Consider the following 10034-nt stretch of genomic DNA (forward strand, 5'->3'; position numbering starts at 1 on the left):
AAGGTGGTGCCCCACCAACTTCCCTTTTCCGTAATTTTTGGGTTTGACTTGTGTTTTATTTTTTTAAACCATGTTTTAAATATCCAATATTATAATTTTTTAAAACTAGAATTTTAAAAAAATTTATTGTCCCATTCCCCACATTTCATTACTTTCGCTTATGACTTTCTCTCTCTCTCTTTTACTTGTTTCAGTCATTTGACTGCGGCCATGCTGGAGCACCGCCTTTAGTCGAGCAAATCGACCCTGGGACTTATTCTTTGTAAGCCCAGTACTTATTCTATCAGTCTCTTTTGCCGAACTGCTAAGTGACGGGGACGTAAACACACCAGCATTGGTTGTCAAGCAATGCTAGGGGGACAAACACAGACACACAAACATATGCACACACATACATATATATATATATGTATATATATATATGACAGGCTTCTTTCAGTTTCCGTCTACCAAATCCACTCACAAGGCATTGGTTGGCCCGGGGCTATAGCAGAAGACACTTGCCCAAGATGCCACGCAGTGGGACTGAACCCAGAACCATGTGGTTGGTAAGCAAGTTACTTACTACACAGCCACTCCTGTGCCTACTTTCATCGATTATTTTTTTTTTCCAGATTTACATTGAAGCTTACACTTATCTAAAAAAAAATTCAATCATTTAGCACAATTTTGAAATTTCAAGTTCTTTTGTTTTTTTTTTTTGATAGTTTGTTTCCTCCCAGGTAATGTTTCCTTAGATATTTTCTTATATATTTTGAAATTTCAGAAAATTTTCAAATCAAATAAATTGGAAAATAATTGAAAAGTTACACATATCTTTGAAGAATCACATTTAAACCATAAATTAAGGGGCAAAAAACAAAAACAAAAAATTAAAATTGGAGAAATGCAGACAAGGGTAGGGCATCACTCCATATACTTGCCATTTTTTCTCACAGAAATGTAATCCATGATACTGTAAACATGTCCAGAGGAATGATGGCTTTGGGCACACAAGGAAATTTCTGACTCCATAGAAAAACACACACACACATATATATATATATATATGACATATATATAATATACATATATCAATATATACATAGCATAATATACATATATATATGTATATATATGAATAGTATAATATACATTATACATACATGCTTTTATGTTGAGTTGTAACAGACACAATTTTACCTTAAATTATAGAATTACTAATACTCTTTGTAGAGTACATATTTAATCCGCTTTTACAAAAACAAAAAGCATTGCCAGTGACTTCGAAGTTTCGGCCTGCTACCTATATACACTGGACAATCTCAAGAACAGGCCGAAACCTCAAAGACACTGTCAACCCTATTCTTAGGAAACAATGACGTGTGTGTGTGTGTGTGCAGGCACACAGTTAAACAAAGGCAAGCAACCTTTCCTGCAGCCACACACGTGTATAAACAACAACATTGGCAAATACACAACACATGCATGTAGCCATCTACACACACACACACACACAAATACTTATACACACACACACACACACAAATACTTATACACACACGCGCGCGCGCACAGTTCTCAGAGACAAATAAAAAGCAAAATTAACAACACCCACGACACGCACGGGTGCACACACATGTATGTGTGTATATATATATATATAAACAACACTGACATACACAAACACCTCCTCCTCCCCTCAACAAACCCGTCACTCGTGTTCGCCATGGTCGGAAACTTAGAAACGTACGGAAACACATCTTTCGTCTTCGCTTTTATTTTGCTTCAGTGCGGTCATGCTGGAGCACCTCCTCCAGAGGTTTCTTTCTATTTGACAAATCGAACCCAGTCATTGTTTATTCCATCCGTCGCTTTTCGGCTGAAGCGCTAAGTTACGGGGACATAAACAGACCAACACCGGTTGTCAAGCGTTGGTGGAGTGGACAAAGCACAACACACACGCATTTATTCTTCTATATGTTTCAGCCCTGAGGTTGCGGCCATGCTGGGGCACCGACATTTTATATACATATATATACACACGATATATACATATATATACACACACACGAGTGGCTTCGACACAGTTTCTGTCTACGAAATCAACTGACAAAGCTTTGGTCGACCGTGGGGCACTTGCCCCATGGTGTCATGCAGTAGGGCTGAATATACATTTTGATAACAATATACACACACCTACATCTACAGGCTATATAAACTTACGCAGCGTCGCTATTTACTCACATTTATACGCATTTGTACGAGTGTGTGTGTGTGTATATGTGTTTGTGCGCGCATACATATAAGTATAAATACCTCTGTATGTATGTATATACATACATATATATATACATATATATATATATATATATATATTATATATATATATATATATATGTATATATATATATAAGCACATACAAGCGCATGCATACATTGCATTCTTATATGTACACATGTCTGTTCGCGTGTATATATATATATACACACTCTCAATGGTATCCCAGAAATGACGGCTCGAAATAATATTTTCAAAACAAATACTTAACAACAGTTTTATTGATTTAAATTTTTGTGCGAATGCGATAAAAGCATTTAAATTCCAAAGCAAATACAGACGTCTGCGTGTGTTTGTTTGTTTCTTGCAGATAAGGTGTGTATAGAATGTATATATACTTACAAGAAGGTGTAAACATATCCAAAAACTGCAGACGACAATCCGGTGTGTTGAAGGAGAGAGAAAGAGTTTAGAATGGAAGAGGCAGACGACAAAAGATAAGTGGGAGACGAGTGTGAGTGGGAGGGAGAGAGACTTACAGACAGAGTGAGAGGGAGATATAAGAGTGAAAGTGAAGGACTCAGAGTAAAAGTGAGAAGTAGAAAGTAATAAGAGGAAGGGAGATTGAGTGAGAGGATGACAGAGTAAGAGTGAGAGACACTGATTGAGAGAGTGAGAGAGAGAGAAGGAAAGACAGTGACAAAGAGAGGGGGAAACGCAGGATAAAAGTAAGAGAATGAGAGTGAAGGAAACTGATTAAAAGTGAAGGAAGGAGAAGAAGTGAGTGAGAAGTAGAAAGAGAGAAAGGGAGAAATAGATGTGGAGGAGAGGCTTAAAAACTATTTCCCACGGTTTGGTGGGACACTTCGATCGTTGTTGTTGCTTAGCTGCTCTAAGTCAGCTCTGATCGAGTTGACAAACTTATGATCAAAGACATTTCAGCCATGACCATCTTGTCATAAAGTACATCCAACACCATATCACTCATTCTTTGTGCTGTTCTTCTTTATTAAGACAAGGAGAGTGAAACTTGAAAGAGATATGGCAGCTATTTCTAGCATGCCGAGCGACTAAGTAGAGGCTTTTCTTATTTCTTGATCACCGATGTTTTTTATTCAGCGTTTTTTCTTGTATAATGAAGTTAGCAGCAGCAGCAGCAGCAGCAGCCGAGGCGGAGGCGGTGAAGTGAGGGGGAGGATATTGGTGTCAGTGGTAGTAAGAGGAGAAATGAGGAAGGGATAATGGGGGGGGGAGCGGCGATGGTAACACCACAACGATAATAGAAGTGTGAGATGGCGCTGGCGGTGGTGGTAGCAGAGTAATAATAGTAATACTAATGGTAAATGGCAGAAAGTATTGGAGTAGTAGTAGTAACTGTTGTTTAACTTCTGAGCAACTCTTATGATTAACGTCGCTCCAAAAGTGTCCATCCCGTCATTTTGTAAATCTAAGACTACAACTGGAAGATGTCTCCTGTTTTGAGGGAATTTTGTTGCTATTTCTAATAGATGGGGCGACTCCATAGAGGCTCCCTCCTTAATTCGACCAGTAATTGTGGGCGTTGATAGCGATGAGTGGGGCGGTGATGGTGGTGTTTTGGTAGATCGAATAATAATATCAGCAGCAGCAGCGGTACCAGTGAGAAAGTGGTAGTCGTAGAGGCGAGGAAGGACTGTCAGTTGAATAGGAGGATGTGGAGTAAGGGTCGAAAGGAAGGTTATATATAAATATATCGTATATGCACATGCATATGCTGCTAGCTCCAGAGTAAATACAATGAAAGAAAGAGGGGGAGGAGAAGTAAATAAAAAAAAAGAGGGGAATAAAATAGTAGCAGAGTGAGGGGAAGGGGGCCATGAAGAAAGATGAAGTAAAAGAGAAGGAGAAGAATATGAAGGGGTAAAAAAAAGGGAAAGGAATAAAGAGAAGACAAAGGGCAAGTTTATATTGATTTCTGACCAACTGCAAATATCTATTATAGATATCTAGTTTATTAATAGCCAGTGGGGCCGGGGAGAGGATAAGGGAAAGAAAGAGTGTATGCATGCATAGGAATGTTCAATGGAAGGCATCTATGAATGAAATGTAGAAGCAGAGTTCAACCAAAAACATTTGCCTGAGACTCTGTGTGTGTGAATGTCCATGTTTTCAGAGAAGAGAAAGAAGTGCCGAACCCACAGACAGAGAAGGAGACAAAATTAGCCTAAACAATTTCTCTCAATAAAGCAATAGTTGATTTTTTACCTTACAAAGACGACTGTTGCTCTATCAGTCGACCATTCTTATGCCAGAAACAAAATAGGGTTGATTTCTTTAGGAATGCTTGAATAATGGGGAATGCTGGAATTCCCCAATGATGTGCTTTGCAGGAAGAACATGCAGCTAAACAGGGGCTAACGTGCTTAATGTAGGGAGCCCAAAACAAAAAGAAAAATTTCAATTAAATTTATACTCATAATGAAGAAAAATAATATAATTTGCTTCAATGATAATTCTTGTCAAGAAAGCCAAGGGAGACAAACTTTTAAACCCCAAATAAACTTCAGATGTATGCTGGCATGGCTATGTGGTAAGAAGCTTGCTTCTCTACTACATGGTTCAGGGTTCAGTCCCACTGTGTGGCACCTTGTGCAAGTGTCTTTTACTATAGCCTCGGGCCAACCAAAGCCTTGTGAGTGGATTTGGTAGATGGGGTCTGAACGAAGCCCATCGTGTCTGTGTGTGTTTGTCTACCGCCCCCCCTCACTGCTTGACAACTGGTGCTGGTGTGCTTAATTCCTCATAACCTGACAGAATAAGTCCAACGCTTTAAAATAATAAGTCAAATGGTCAATTTGTTCAACTAAAACCTTTCAAGGTGGTGCTCCAGCATGGCTGAAATCAAATGACTGAAACAAATAAACGAATACAATGGAGAGTAAGTTCCATCTTTGATACATTTTGGACTCATTAAGCTGTTGCAGCAAAATATAGTCTAAACCAGAGTGACAAATATATGGTCTTTGGTAATGCTAAGTCTCACCTCTGGCTCCATTTTATAAAAGAAATATTTTGTAATTCCACAATATACTGTAAACTAAATATCACATGTTCAGAGTTGGAGCCATGATTAACCTTCTTCTCATTCGAGGAATTTTCATAAGTTTGTTCTAAATACCCAAGCTTGTTTTCAAACCTTCAGTCAGCTTTGCTTTCATAAGTTCCAAGTCACTCAAATAGCTGAACAAATTTGGGAATGTATCTCATATGTGAAGGTCGTGTGTGTGATACACACAGGACAAATAAAGATTTAACATTAATTCCAATTAGTCAAATCACAGCTTACAGAATATTTTCTTCTCTTAACAAATAAAAAAAAACTTATGAATCTATGTAAATAATAAAAAGTTTTACCTATCTTCTTTTCAGCTTAGCTAAAAAAAACAGCTGATTTCTTTTATATGCAATGTGCATGTTCATCTAATTGGATTCTCTCTCTCTCACTCCCCTCTCTCTTTCTTTCCCCCCTCTGTCTCATAGACATAGTATTGACGGTTATAATTTTTCAGACAAGTAACCCACTTTTTTGAGATGTATAATGTGTTAATATATAAGAGGCCTCTATTGAAAGCTAATGTGTAACTTCCACCAGCCACATTGATCAATTACCAGAATGTTGTGAGCATCTAATATTCTAGATGCCAGGCACCAAGTCTTGGTCTTCACTTGGCTAGATTTGTAGTTCTGTTAAATAAAGTGACAAGCTATAGAAAAACATGCACACATCTGTGAATGCTGCCATCACAGTGCATATCTGTGACTCGTCAGCCTTGGCATACAGAGCTCTCAGGACAGAGGAGTTTGCAGCAGATGAACTGCCTTATAAGTAAAATTAATCCTTTCCAAGAAATGGGAAAGTAGAGACACTAGTCTGGTAAGAAAAAAACTAAGCAGCCAGGTAATAGTGTACAATGGAGACAATGTACATATTTGCCATTTCTGCCCAACCTTTCAGAGACAGCTCTCCCTCATTCTATTTGTGGATGAGACTAACCATCCTACCCATAACCTCATCCCAGTTCCTATCCACTCTGAGATCCAGACCAAATGGGAACAGCATAACAATAATTCATTATGGCTATTAATTAAATCACCAGAGTCTTAGGAATAATTCAATATGAATGCTCTGTTAAGACACCGAATAAAGTCAATTATTACATAAGTGTGACAGTATCTAAATTCAGACTTAAGTTGCATAACCATGTACACTCCTTTAAGTCTAAGAAAGTCAAACAGCACCTCTCTGGTTAAATTCATCTGGAACCTCAAGCAGAAAAATATCAATTTCATGGTTGATTATAAGTCTATACAAAGGGGGTGAGGGTAGCTGTAATTTGTGCTCAATAGAAGTGTTGGAAATTCATAAATATAGGTCTAATTAATAAACATAATGAATTTTTGATTCAATGCTCCAACTTATTTAATAAAACTTCCCACTTAAAAATTCCACCTAACTTGATGCAAAGAGTATTAATAGTGATATTCTTACCCTTTTAATTCTCTCGCCTCTCATTTGAATTATTTCTTATGTAATCAGTCAATCAGATATTTCTTAACTAATGTATCTAATTTAATTTTAATGCAACATTAATTACAATTTAATTACAAATAACCCAAAATTCTAGACTTGGTAACAAATTTTTTCTGTGCCTCTCTTCTACCCGACTCCCTATTTCTTTTTTTCTACTTTAGTTCCTTTCAAGTCTCATCTCTTTAATAACTTACTTTTTTATTTAATACAACTACTACTACTTTTACAGGGTACCTCTGAGATAGTAGTAATCAACTACAATTTCTTTGAGTTTTCTGATCTTATCTTTTAAATTCCTTTCTCTCCACCAGCATACATGCAAACAATTAATTCAACAATCTCCTGACCTGTCAGAGCCAGTGTACGGTCTGATTTATAATAGAGAAACTCAATGAAACTGATATGTTCCTTATCTTCATCAGCTATCTACTGCAATATCACCTGGACCAATGGAAACTTACTGGTTAAGTTATTTCTTTGATATTCTCTACCTTATCACCTCTCACAATATTTATTGGAACCAACTCAACATATACTCCAGTATTACTAATTGAATTGATTTGAAGAGATGGTTAGTGGTACTGTCATTGATTATTGTATGGATTTACATAATTATTTATATGTATAAACCTGGCACAAGCAACCTTTTATGAGAAACAGGTGGTATGAGACATGGCTCATCACCAGGTGGGCAACACTATTAAAAAAATTTAGGGTAATTCTTTGTCAAGTGTGCTATTCAGAAAGTCAGGTGAGCTGCTGCTTGCTCACGATTGGTATAAACCAAAGTACGAATTGATAAAATGATTCCACTAATTATTGAAATGATCATAACCATTTCTTAAACATATGTAATACCATCATCTTTGTTTGTTTGCTTATAATTAAACTATGCAATCTATTTACCACTTAATTTACTGTTTCAAAAGAATATCCAACAGATTAAATGAATAAAAAATACTTATTTCCCTCATTACGCATTTTGTTAGCCAGAATTTTGTGTGAGGTGTTTGACTGAGGCAGTTGCATGGATTTTCTAAATCCCTTCTTTCTCTCACTACACATACACACACACACACACATGCACACACACAAAATTGGCATTACAGCTGTTTCTCAGTTGATTACAAATTTCCCATATTACCTTGTTGTTCGCAAGGGGGACCAGCAGGTAGCAGAGACCAACACCTAAAATATCAGTTGTTGTTTATTCCTGGGTGAGAAGTGACAAAGCAGACTCATATCCAAAGCAATCCAGTCAGGCCCATCCTGTCTGTATATCTAGAATTGTTCTATTCAGTGTGGTGTACTTATCTGAAGTCATTAAGTTGTGATTTGAAGGAATTTAGCTGCTATTTCTAGCAGATGGAGCAACTGTATAGAGGCTCTCTCATTGATCTGTGTACCTAGAATAGTTAAAGGTCATACGGGTACACTGGTATGCAGTGAGTGGCTTGTTGTTTAGGAAGCAGTGACATAACACTTGTTTATCTGTATGTGCTACTATCTACAACTACACACACACACACACACACTCACATAACATGTTCATATATACACAACACAATTTATATTTATATTCAATGCACGCATGCATTACACAATATATATCTATACAGTTCTATATATATACACACAAACACTTTCGCAGACAAACAGTGACACACCAAAACACATCCATGCAGTTACACACATACACACATTGATACACCACACACCTATGCATATAAAAATATGCTCACACACACACTAACACACCATAAACTCACCCACATTGTACAACACACACACACACACACAACACCCATACAGACATGCATTTGAAGCCGAAGGGGCTTCTATGTTGCTGCTCTCCCTCAGATTACACCCAACTGTCTTTAGAAGAGATATATTGGACAATGAGGTTCTGGATTCCCTGCACATAACAAAAAGACAGGAGGGTCAAAGCTGGAATGTCTTTGACCATAGGTCTTTACAAAATCAACAATAACATTTACACATAAAATTCACTCATTCACCCTGTACAAACACCAACGTTTACTCAAACACATACATAGAACCACATCTGCACTCATACACATCTTTAAAGCATGCAACAAACACACATGCACACAGAAACCTCAATGAAGTCACACGAGTTGCTAGAAATAGCAGTCAAATTGCCACTAAATTACATTCTACCCTCTCCTCTTAAAACATGACATATTTAATAGTTTTGGATACAGGATTAGCAACAGAAAGTTTGGAAGGTCATGTCTGGAATGCCCCTGATCAAAAGACTGCCAGATCGGACCAAATTAGGGCAAAATACTTCCTCTCTCTCTCTCTCTCTCTCTCTCTCTCTCTCTCTCTCTCTCTCTCTCTCTCTCTCTCTTCTCTCTCTCTCTCTCTCTCTCTCTCTCTCTCACTCTCTCTCTCTCTCCATCCCACACAAATACAGAAAGATTGTTTTTCTGGCAAACTAATTTATATGTTTAATATATCATGCTAGTGTGCATGTGCGTGTGTGTAGTGGCAACAAGCAGTAACTGGTTCCTTGAGAGTTTGGTTGCTGTTGTTGTTGTTGTTCTTCTTCTTCTTTAGCCTCCAAGCAACCCTGATGGAGCAGGCTTAACGATTTTCATACTTAAGATCAAGCATATTTATGATTATTCTTAAGATGCTATTTATGATTCCATTTGTGACTTAATTCCCCTTGACATATTTAAGACTACAATATTATTAATGTGTCATTTTCAAAAACAATAAATTGTGAGTATAGGTAGATTTGGTTGCTATTTCTGGAAGTTCAACTGACTGCATACCAGACAGTGAGGCTTGGAGCAGTTCTTCTATCTAGACAGCCTCTGTCAAACCGTCCAACCCATGCCAACATGGAAAACAGACTTTAAATGATGATGATGATGATGATTATGATGAAGATGATAAAGTAAAGAGAAGAGATGCAAAACAAGGGAAACTGTTAAGGGTAGAGTTGTGAGAAGGAACTAAAATCCATGGTTGAAGGGCTTATAGTGACGGACAACCAACATCAGTGTCAGGAGTTCAAATGCTACTACGGTAGCATTTGTATTTCATTTCACAGCATGGCATGACCACTTCTACTCCTACTCTGAGTAAACTAACTTGTACACTCTCTCTCTCTCTCTCTCTCTCCACAGTAACCCCCTTCCCCCTCCCCCGTAACACCCTTTCATTCACCCC

At 37.6% G+C, this 10034-nt stretch overlaps 1 protein-coding gene across 1 annotated transcript in view; it reads right to left on the reverse strand.

Annotated features, from left to right (window-relative positions):
• LOC115218401 (kelch-like protein 8) overlaps positions 1-3388 on the reverse strand; it is an 82082-nt gene extending 78694 nt beyond the window's left edge. The window contains exon 1 of the mRNA XM_036508091.1: positions 2663-3388. The gene's annotated coding sequence lies outside the window, so the exon portion shown is untranslated. The remainder of the gene's footprint in view (positions 1-2662) is intronic.
• Between the last annotated feature and the right edge of the window lie 6646 nt (positions 3389-10034).

Source organism: Octopus sinensis, linkage group LG13, assembly GCF_006345805.1.
Source record: "Octopus sinensis linkage group LG13, ASM634580v1, whole genome shotgun sequence".
Lineage (NCBI taxonomy): Eukaryota > Metazoa > Mollusca > Cephalopoda > Octopoda > Octopodidae > Octopus > Octopus sinensis.